Genomic DNA, 12029 nt, shown 5'->3' on the forward strand with positions numbered 1-12029 from the left:
GCAGTCCTGGCCGCCCCGGCTAGGGATTGGATTTAATGATTTCTGCTATAGTGGAAGGCCCGACCGCTACAGTGGGATCGCCATAGCAATCCTGGTGACCGTTATAGCAGATCGACGAGAATAGAAACTCCTTTTATTCCTAAGTTTGAACCATTAGTCCAACACTTCTAAAACCTAATCCTAAGAGCTTGGGGAGTTGACTATTGAAGAGACTTGATGGAATCATCTTTAAGGGTAAGTTCTAAACCTTTATCTATCTTATCTACCTTTCTTCCTTGAGTTTCCATGGTGGTTTATGGTCCTAGAGAGTTTGGTGTTGAGACTTAGACTGCTAATCATGAAACCCTCAGTATAAATTGTTTATTGTTGATTAACTTACTATTTTTATCATCTAGAAGTGTATATTAACACATTGTAGGATGGATTTATTCTATAGTTCAAGAATCTATGTATGAGACCTGTGGTTTCACCAAAATTTGGGGGTTTTGACTAATTTATGAAATAGAAGGGTCTAAAGTGATTAGAAACCCATGGATTTGAGGATTATGATTATTGGGATTAAGGGTAGGGTAACCCATGAATTTGAGGATTATGATTGTTGGGACTTAGGGTAGGGTAATTTCACCTTTAATTTTGGATTTTACCTATATGACTCGTTAGGGGTATTTTGGGTATTCTTCCCCAAATCGATTCTTCTTCCAACTAGATGGTTTATTATTTACTTAGTGTTGCTATTGCCAGACTTTGAGCATTCCAACTCATTACGTAAAGATAAAGCTCGGGTGGAGTAGCTCACGTTCCAGTTCTGCATTCGAGGTAGGTTACGATTTACTTAAGTTAGACTTTAATTAGTACATTGTATATATAGTAGAATTGATGGGAGAAAGAATGATCAGGCTTTTGGGCATGAAGTCATGTTGGGCATTACCTAGGTTTATATGACTTCTGATCATATGGGCTTGTCGTTGTTAGTTTACATATTGAACCATGAGTGTATTTGTTATGTTATTGGAAGGAAAGGGCTGATATATATACTCTTTGTGTTTATTGAGATATCTTCTATGTTTCATGTTATTGTTGGGTTGATTTATCTGAGTCTTGTTATGACTTGTCACATTATTGATTGATCGTGCTTACATTGGAATGGTGCTTCATATTGGGTTCTAGACTTGAACCATATCATATGACTCAACTTGGGTATAGACATATATATATATATATATATATAGATACATACATATATATAAGGTACATTTGACAAGGGGTGAGGATGTGGCTGTCACGACCCAACTCCGTGGGCCGCGACTGATGTCCTATCTGGACAACCCAAACAGTCTTACATACTGACTCGTCATATTTTTATCTAACTCAGACTTTCATATAATCATCTCAAACAGATTGAAAGCAAATATTATCTTAAGCGGTCGCACGTGCAAAAATTATCATATCATAGTCAGAAAGGGCGGCGGAATACACATCGTCGAACAGATATACACATATACAAACATATGGGTCATTATGGCCGCCATAACAGACGGGACCGCATTAAGACGTAGATCATAGACAAACGAACACACACACATGACCCATTACCCACATTTATGACTACAGGCCTCTACAAACCATAACAGAATCATATGACGGGACAGGGCCCCGCCGTACCCCAAATAGTCAGATATACAGAAGCATATATATCACAAAAGATATGTACCAATATAGGGGCTCCGGATCAAAAGGAGCACTCTGTAATAGCAGAATGTGTGGCCTACACTGGCAGAGCACGAACCTCTGTACCTGCGGGCATGAAACGCAGCCCCCCCGAAGAAAGGGGGTCAGTACGAAAGGTGTACTGAGTATGTAAAGCATAAAGTGCAGAAATCCAAACCATAACTGAAGTGAAAGGTACATAGAGAGAATACCGGATCAATATATCGAAACCTGTACTGAAGACATATGTACATAATGCAAACAGAAATCATGCATAAGGCTCGGGAACGTGGCCATCACTCCGACGCTGGTGCCACACACTGCATACTCAAGAAGGTTTCAAATCTCCGTACACCCCGAACACAACATATCATATCATCAAACATATCATAAGCCATATCACAGCATAACTCCATAAACGGAACCTGGCCCTATGGCGAGGTCTCGGGAACCGTAACACATCATACTGCCGAATTTATCATAGTGCGCACGATCACAAACCGGCCTGGGAACCGGCGAACGATATCATAGTAATAGGCACGAGCAGAGTAGTGCGGAAACCATATGCATATACACAATTTAATTCCAAGACTCGACAAATAAATACACATATATATATATATATATATATGCATATTGAGATCAGAAGGTTCAAAATAAGTATCGAGTCTGTCAGAATTAGTATACAAAAATATGAGCCTTTAAATTTACAAAACTTTTGAAAAATACTTCATAAGCCATTTTCTGAAAATTTAGTGTCGTTCACATTTCGGAGCTTTCAAATAACTTATGGAACAAATCAAACGGAGCCTTAAATTCATAGGCAAAAGTCCCATCATTATATCATACGAAAGTAGATTAAGTAAGACAAACGAAGGAAGTGTCGGGACTAGTGGGCCCACCTCGGGTCAAATCGAGGTTGCGGACATAAATTACGAACATCAGACTCTATGGAGTCGTCCATGTATGTTTCAAAAGGATTCTATCACATTTGTGCAAATTATGGATGTTCGAATAGTTTTCCAACAAAACATAAGAATTATAATTCAGTTACATTGAATGAATAGTGCCTAAAATCAGACTCGGATTTCTATGAACAGAATTGCCCCCGAGGCTCAAATCTCAACCTAGTATGTCTAGGACATGCCAAAAGAAGGAAAGGGATAGCTTTACATACCTTTTCCGCTTCTTTCGCTATTCCAAATTCAAATCCCAAACTCTCCAAAATCTACAAATGGTCACATTTACCTAACATTAATTAAAGCCTTTAGAAGTTGAATCTTATGGTAACACTTGACACATTGTCTATAGAAATTTGGGCAGCATTTCCCCTGTAAATGCGCCATCCCCGAGAATTTAACTCAGCCAGAAATACAACAACAATACCAAGAACCTTCACAATAACTACAAAACACACTCCAACATAAATAACCCTTCTTTACACATAATGCAACAACTTTACTCCAACTTCACACTTTAGAACTAATGTCAACGTTTTCATGCTTATTCACTAATTCAAGACCATTCAAATACAATTCAAAAACATTTCACATTATTCTACAAAATATGCAAAAGTCCCACCAAACCATAATCCACCCAAAACCTCCAATTTTCAACATAAATATTCACAACGCATTTCTTTTTATCTTCCCATTTCACTCACAACAATCACCACTTACATCTTACAACTTCATTTTCTCAATTACATAATTTATAATAAAATCGCATACTTTCCGACAACGACTCAACAAAAAAATTTTCATGCTAACTTAAGCCATTATTCTTCCATTTACTTCACAAAGCTAAAATCAACACACTTAACATACTAAATAATATTTGTTCATTTTCCCTTCACCCTACTCCACACGGCCACACACATATTCACCCACAACACACAAATTTCATACTTTTCACTCACTTCCACATACTACAACATGCACAAACATCCATAACATATAAGGAAGGATGAATTCTTACCTTGTTCCTTAATTCTTCACTTGGCTAGGATTTGCAACTTTTTTGAATATATGTTTTTCTTGCTTCAATAACAACTCCACTTTGTTAAGGACCCTTCAATGGAGTGTTTGGGTGGAAGAGAATCATTTTTGAAGAAAATTTTTCCAAGGTTCTTGTTGCCCTTGCTATGGCCGAATGGCCTTAGGGAATTTCTCCCATTTTCTCTTGTTCTTTGTTTTCTTGAAATGTCTAGAAAGTTTTAGGAATAAGATGACTAAGTCATCTTTATATTTATCCATTAAGCTCCAAAGTGGGCTAAGCCCACTCTAAGTGGGACGGCCAACATGGCCCAAAACATAAGCCCATTTTTTTTGTCTTATTTTGCACTTCATAAAAATTATTTTCCAAATTCCAAATTTGCCCTTCGCCTTCCTCGATAGTTCCCTGAGTCATATTGTGAATTTACCTTTCTGCCCCTAGCCTTTTTTAATATTTTCGCTTCTAAATTCTTCATAAGCAACTCATATGCCAAACAAAACAAAAATAAGGCCTTGCTTGTTGTCTTCCCGCGATTGTCTTGAATTATCCGAACGCACAAAAATGTGGGATATAACAGTGGCTTAGTTATGGGCTCGTGATCCGAGATCAATTCCAAAGTGAGTGGTACATGGACACCATGGGTCCCCCGCGGGTCATGACTATCGTGCGAACAAGGAGTTTAGCATTTGTGTACGGCTGAGATACTTATCATTGGTTGCATTGCATTGGACATCATCTTATTCCTGCGATTCGTGTTGATTGGTGGTGGTGGTTGTTGTTGTTGTTGTTGTTGTGTTGTTGTGCCTATCTGTTTATCTTGCTGGTTTTACGAATGTCTGCATGATACTAATCTTATTCGGCCTATGATATCTACCGGTACATAGTGTTAGTACAAATACTACCTCGTTGCACCCTTTTTTAGTGCATATTATGTTCCGAAGTCATCTTCTAGGCCTCACTTCTAGCCTGAAGGTACTTCCTGTCCAGATTCGAGGGTGATCTCCTAGCCATACCATGCTGCCTGAAGATCTCTCTTTATTTGATGTCTATTCCATTTCAAGCCATTATTGTTATATTCAGACTGCTATACCTTGGAAAAAATTTGGGTTGTTTGCATTATGAGTAAACTAACGTAAGCTCAAAGTGGACATGAAGCTCTTACAAGGTTAAGGAGGGTATCAAATGATTAAGTATGTACCTTAAGGTTTTGGAGTCAAATGAATAGGCAGAAGTAAGTTCGTTGAAGGATTGGAATTTGAGTCATGTTTTGGGAAGATATCGCAACATTTATGTTATACATTGCTTAGCATTACCTTGAGAGGAGTTAGAGGGCTTAGTAGATGTTTAATGAAGTTTTATACAAGTTCCAAGAAGGTTCCGTAATGATTGAAGGTCAAACGAATCGAAAAGAACACATTTTTGCAAAAATCGAAGTTTGTGGACCAGTTTGCTGCATAGCAAAACTGGCTGCAAACTTCCCCAATTTGCTGGGCTCACTGCCCAACATCCTCCCCAAGGAGAGGAGGGGAGATGTTGCCGTATACTCAGTATGTTGTGCCGCATCTCCACTGCAAATTGAAACGGGACGACGGTTTTAAATCCTTTTTAAGTCCCAAAAGATCCCATTTTTCATATCCACCTCCCACACTCTTCTCTCCACATTATAAGAGAGTTCTTTAATGTTCTACAACATTACACAACCTAACACACCGTCAAAAGAGAAGATTAAACACTAAAACCTCAAGATAATCCATGAAAGATGATTGTTCTTGCTTCTCTTCAATGTTCTGATGAACTTGGTCTTGGATGAAGTTTAGTAAGGTGAAGTTCTTATATTATAAGGTATTGTCTTCATCTTAATTATATGATTTAGTTGGTTTAAAGGTTTAGTAACTCTTGTAAAGGAAAAAAATCAAAGTGGAGAAGTCACAAAGTATTGAATTGAAGTTGATAAACTATGAGGTGAATTTGAAAGGAGATTTTGGATTGATTTAAGACGAAATTGAATATCATTCCTTGATTATGATATTGTGGATATTGTTATTGTTGATTGGGAGTTGTTTTGGAATTCGGTGGAAGTCGATAAAATAGGAGAAGGGCTGCCCAAATTCCGCTACCTCATTAATTACACTAGTTTGAACTTATGAGTGTTTCAAGACATTCATTCCAGTATGAATTCTCTTGAATGTAGAGTTGCAAGCTTGGCAAGAGAACATTAAGTAGCTAAGGAGACGAAAAGGTATGTTAAGGCTAACCCTTTTTTCTTAAGACATGATTCCTTTGTTCTGAACACATACATGATATCCATAATATCCCTATTCCTAGAAATGCTAGAAGCTCATGAGTCTCAAGGTTCTTATGATATTGTTGATAATTGTCTTATGGTTATTGATCTTTCTAATTTGATTATTGATCTTGCGCATTGTTTTTGACCTTATCTTATGATAGTTGACCCTTTTATTAGAGATTAGCGATAATGATGATTCCATAATGGTAATCGGAGGTTCACTGACCTTACGTCACTCCGATATAGTTGTAATGTTTCCTTTGGATTCTCATGCATATTATTTTTATATATTTGTGTATTTTCTCACATCGAGCCACACTATAGTTGGTCGGGTACAGCACCGGTTGTGCACACCACTACAGTTGGGTACAGATAACACTAAGCCTTGCTATTGCCGGGTACGGGTGACACCGAGCCTATATGGTCAGGTACGGTATCATTATACATATAGGTATGTATGAAAATGTTTTCTTTCAAAAAAGGATAAGTATACATGACAGCCACCTTAAGAGGTATTCCGAGGTATAAATTGATCTCTTTATCTTACGTTATCATCATGCCTTACCTACTCAGTACATTATTTGCATGGACGTCCTTTTGTTTGTGGACGCTGCTGTCACGACCCAACCCCGTGGGCTGTGACTGGTGCCCGAGCTGGACACCCTTACACACCTACTTACCGAATCGACATATCTATAACTTATTCATATCCAACAAGTATTAATCATCACAGATATTAAGGCTGTCATATACAAGCAGTCATATATATATACTTATATATACAAGCCGTTAAGGCTGTCATAGCAAATAGTGCTGCTTAGACGCAAATCACAGACATAACCGGACAATGACGACCCATGACCCACATATATGTCTACAGGCCTCTAACAATCATAACAGAATCATATGGCGGGACAGGGCCCCGCCGTACCCCTGAATAGTCATATACACATAAATATGTACAACGGAAAGATCTATACCAAAAGTGTGGGCTCCGGATCAAAGGAGCACTCCAAAGTAGCAGAAAGGGCACCCTAGACTGGCGGATCACCACAATAAGCGTCTGTACCTGCGGGCATGAAACGCAGCCCCCGAAGAAAGGGGGTCAGTTAGAAAATGTACCGAGTATGTAAGGCATGAAATACAGAACGGGGAATCATAGCCAAAAATGGAAACTCTACAGAACCACTAAAACTGTGAAAAATCATCAATACGTTTCCTTTATGAAACAAAGTAGTAAATCTCAAATCATGAATCATATACATATACATATACATACATATATATACCACGTGTCCCGGCCCTTTAGAGAGGGACTCGGTGAATAAGGTCAGGCATATCAACATCACATACCGTATGTGCATATAATATGTCCCGGCCCTTTTGTGAGGGACTCGGTGAATAGAATCATGTATGTTAACATCATGTATAGTGTATACATATGACATGTCCCGGCCCTTTACTAAGGGATTCGGTGGATAGAATCATGCATGGCAGAATCATATATCATATATACATAACGTGTCCCGGCCCTCTATTGCGGGTCTCGGTGGATAAAGTCATCACATGCCATCCTGGCCGTCATCCCCGTATCATCATATCATCACACACATATACATACAACGTGTCTCGGCCCGCAAGTGAGAGGGACTCGGTGAATAATGCAGAGAAGTGCGCACGATAACATGTCCTGGCCCGCTTTCTACGCAAATCCGAATTTAAGTCTTTGGCTCCACAAGATCTACAAAAACATTAATGCGCACCAAACATTAGGTATAAACACTTAAGAATTCAATTCCAACCAACACCTTTTTTTTCTACAGAAATTTCGGCAGCATTTCCCCTGTAAATGCTACCATCCCCGAGAATCCAACTCAGCTATATTATCAACAACAAATCCGAGAATTTAACTCGGCCAAAATATCAACAACAATACCAACGATTATTCCAATAATACCAACAATCAACTTAAGACATATTCTAACATTAGTAACCTCCTTCTCTACATAATTCATCAACATTCAATTCAACTACATACATTTAAACCGATATCAACACTCACGTATTCATTACTAATCCAAGATCATTCAAACACAATTCAAGAACACTTTAAACAATTTGTACAATATTCAAACAATCCCACCAAAAACCATACTTCACCCGAAGCCTCCAACATTCGACACAAACATTCACAACACATTTTTATCTTCCAATTTCATCAACAACAACAACAATAGCACCTTAACAACTCCATTCCCATAATTACATAAAACTATAATAAAATCACATAATTTCCTACAACAACTTAACAACTAATTTTCATGCCAACTTGAACTATTATTCTTCCATTTACATCACAAGGCCACAACAACATAATTAACGTACTAAATAAATTTAATTCATCTTCCTTCACCAAAAGCAACCACACGGCCACACCACACACACACACACGGCTCACACACCACACATATCATCTCCATATTTTCCATTCAATTCTACTCACTATAACATGTATAAATCTTCCATAAAAAAAAAAAAAAGATAGAATTTTTTTACCTTTTTCTTCAAATTCTTCACTTTCCACCAAAGTGATTTTCTTGCTAAAACAATTATACCACGTTGAAGAGGGTCTCGAACTTAGTAGGAATACTAGAAAATTATGATTTTTGGGATCAAAGTTGGAAGGCTTGAATTTTTTTTTTCTTTTCTAAATGGCCGAATGGCCTTTCTTTGTGGTGCTCTCCATTGTTTTCTTGAAAGTTCTAAAAATGAAGACAAATGGTGGCCCTTTTATCTATTTATTAATCTTGGATTAAATTTACATGGGCTTGGGCCCTTTTTCTCCTCTCCATGACAGGCCACCCCTATTGGTTTGGGCCTCTCCTTTTTTTTTTTCTAGCCCATCTACTTAGTTAATATTTCGTAAGTCATGAAACTAATTTCAAAAATTCCAATTTCGCTCTTAGCCTTCCTCTATATTTCCGCGTCATTATTTTCATGAACAACACATATATATTAAATAAAATCAAAATGTGGCCTTATTTCTTACAAGTCAAATTATTTCGAATTTTCCAAATGTGCAAAAATACGGGATATAACAGCTACGTTCAACCCTGCGGGTAGACAGGGAGATGAACCAGTCTGCTAGGCTGCTTCATCTGTGATTGTGTAGAAGTGCTCCATTTGATCTCGCGCTGCAATTTAGTTGGTACTATTCTTTTGTGTACATATAGGCATGGCGGGGTCCTGTCCCGTTTTTAATGATGTTATGCACTCCTTGTAGAGGCTCGTAGACAATTTTATATAGTTATATGTTCCGTATGCTCATAGATACATATTTTGTATATCATTTTGGCAGCCTTTTCGATTTGTACATATGGGTATAGTTTATGATATTTGTATAGACGACCATATATCTATTGAACTTGTTCTTTTACAGTTTATGGTAAATTTGAGTTAGTCATGCGATCCACCTAGATATGATTATGAGCAGTATGTTAAGGGGTGCTTGGCAGGGTAGCTTTGGGTACCCGTCATGGCCCTCCTATTGGGTCGTGACAAATGTGGTATCAGAGAAATTTTTCCTAGGGTGTGTCTACAAACCGTGTCCAGTAGAGTCTTGTTTATGGGTGTAAAGTATGCCACACTTATAAACATAAGGCTACGGGGCATTTAGGAATGATCGGCCTTTCTTTCTCATCTTAGATCGTGCGATATAGCCATGTTGCGAGGACTCTTCTTTTCTAATAGTGTGTTATGATTTCAGCGATGCTTGTGAAAAGAGAAAAGATACAGCGGCCCAGAAGGGAAAGTCAGCGGCAGGAGGGAGAACTGACCGGGTAACACCTACAAAAGTAGATGAGGGCGAGTCTCAGAATGAGGTTCCATCTCGATCCTCTCACACTTCGCCTGCTCCAAAAGAGCATAGAGGAGTTCCTGCTCCAATGCCCCAGTTCCTCCACCAGATGCCTCGGGCCAAAAGATAAGAGAGGCCATTCAATTGTTGACCCAGTTAGTAGCCGCTCAGGCCCGGCAGTAGGGCGCGGGTCATGGTGATAGGGCTGTCAGTGCTAGAGTCCGTGATTTTATTAATTTGCACCTTCTAGAATTCTTCGTGTCAAAACCACACGAGGACCCGTAGAATTTCATAGATGAGATGTTGAGGATATTGCGGGTGATCCATGCTTCAGATGTTGAGTCGGTAGAGTTGGCCTCTTATAGATTAAGAGATGTTTCTATTCACTGGTATGCTATCTGGATGCCTTCTAGAGGGGTTAACGCGCCTTCACCCGTACGGCAAGAGTTTTTGGATGGTTTCCTCAGCATCACTTGCTGCTGGAGGTTCGACGGTCCAGAGCTGATAGGTTCCTGAACTTTATACAAGTGAACCTGAGTGCTCGAGAGTATGGCCTTCGTTTTAATTCTTTGGCTAGGTATGCTCCAGCTATGGTTGCTGATATAAGAGATTGAGTTCACCGATTTGTGAATGGATTGGGACTCCACTTGATTGATGATTGTTTGACGGCCTCAGTTCAAAAAGGTATGGATATTTCTCGTATACAGGCTCATGCCCAGCATCTTGAGGAGCGACAACAGCAGCGGAGGAGCTAGCATGAGCATGGTATGGGCTATAGTAATAGGGTTAGATCAGGCGCTATTAGTGAATTCAGAGGGGGTAAGAGGTAACAGTATTCTAGGCACTAAGGCCATTCAGTAGGTAGTGCACCTTCTCAATTTGCAGGCCAAGGATTTGATCGACCTATTCATTTCGGACCAGTCAGAGTTTCAGATTTTCAAGTTCCCAGTTTAGGGGTGATTCAGGCAAGATGAGGCCACATTTACCACGATGTACTCAGTGTGGTAAGCTACATTGGGGACAGTGCGGATTACATTCAGATATTTATTACGCCTCGGTCAGTCAGACCATATTATGCGTGACTGGCCATCGAGAGGTGGTAGAGCTATGGTTCAGGCCACAAGGTCCGCAACCGGTTCTTCATCATTCATACGCCCTCTGGGGCAGAGTTCACAGACACCAGCAGGCCGTGGTAGAGGTAGAGGAGGAACTTCTAGTTCGAGTGGTCCTCAGAACTATATCTATGCACTGGCTGGGCGATAGGATCTTGAGTCTTCCACCGATGTTGTCACAGGTATATTATCAGTCTCTTTTCATGACGTATATGCATTGATTGATCCAGGTTCTACATTGTTTTATGTTACCACTTATGTTGCTGATCGGATTGGGGTGAAACCTGAGTCAATTAAACCTTCCAAAGTGTCTACACTTGTTGGTGACCCAGTGATAGCTAGATGGGTATATAGAAATTGTGTGGTTGTAGTCTGTGATCGTCATACTATGGCTAATTTGTTTGAGTTAAATATGGTAGACTTTGATGTTATTATGGGTATGGATTGGTTGGCTTATTGTAATGCCAATGTTGATTGTGGATCGAAAATGGTTCATTTCCAGCTTCCAGGAGAGCAAGTTTTAGAATGGAACGGTAACAGAACGTCTCCGAGAGCTAGGTTTATTTCCTATCTCGAGGCAAGGAAGAAGATTGCCTAAAGGTTGTATTTATCATTTAGTCCGGGTCCAGGATACAGAAGCAAAGTCGCTGACTATTCAGTCTGTCCAAGTAGTGAATGAGTTTTCGAATGTATTCCCGGATGAGCTTCCAGGCCTTCCGCTAGAGCGAGAGGTTGCTTTCGCCATTGATGCATTGCTAGACACTAAGCCAATATCTATCCCTCCTTATATAATAGCTCCTACAGAATTGAAGAAATTAAAGGAGCAGTTGAAGGATTTTCCCGAGAAAGGCTTTATTAGGCCTAGTTCATTGTCGTGGGGAGCACTAGTGTTGCTTGTGAGAAACAAAGATGGCTCCTAGAAAATATATATCGATTACAGACAACTGAATAAGGTGACGATAAAGAACAAGTATCCACTTTCATGAATTAATAATTTATTTGATCAGCCACAGGGTGTCAAATGGTTCTCAAAGATAGATTTGAGATTTGGTTAGATTTGAGATTCAGGTAC

This window comes from Lycium barbarum, chromosome 9, assembly GCF_019175385.1.
Source record: "Lycium barbarum isolate Lr01 chromosome 9, ASM1917538v2, whole genome shotgun sequence".
Classification (NCBI taxonomy): Eukaryota; Viridiplantae; Streptophyta; class Magnoliopsida; order Solanales; family Solanaceae; genus Lycium; species Lycium barbarum.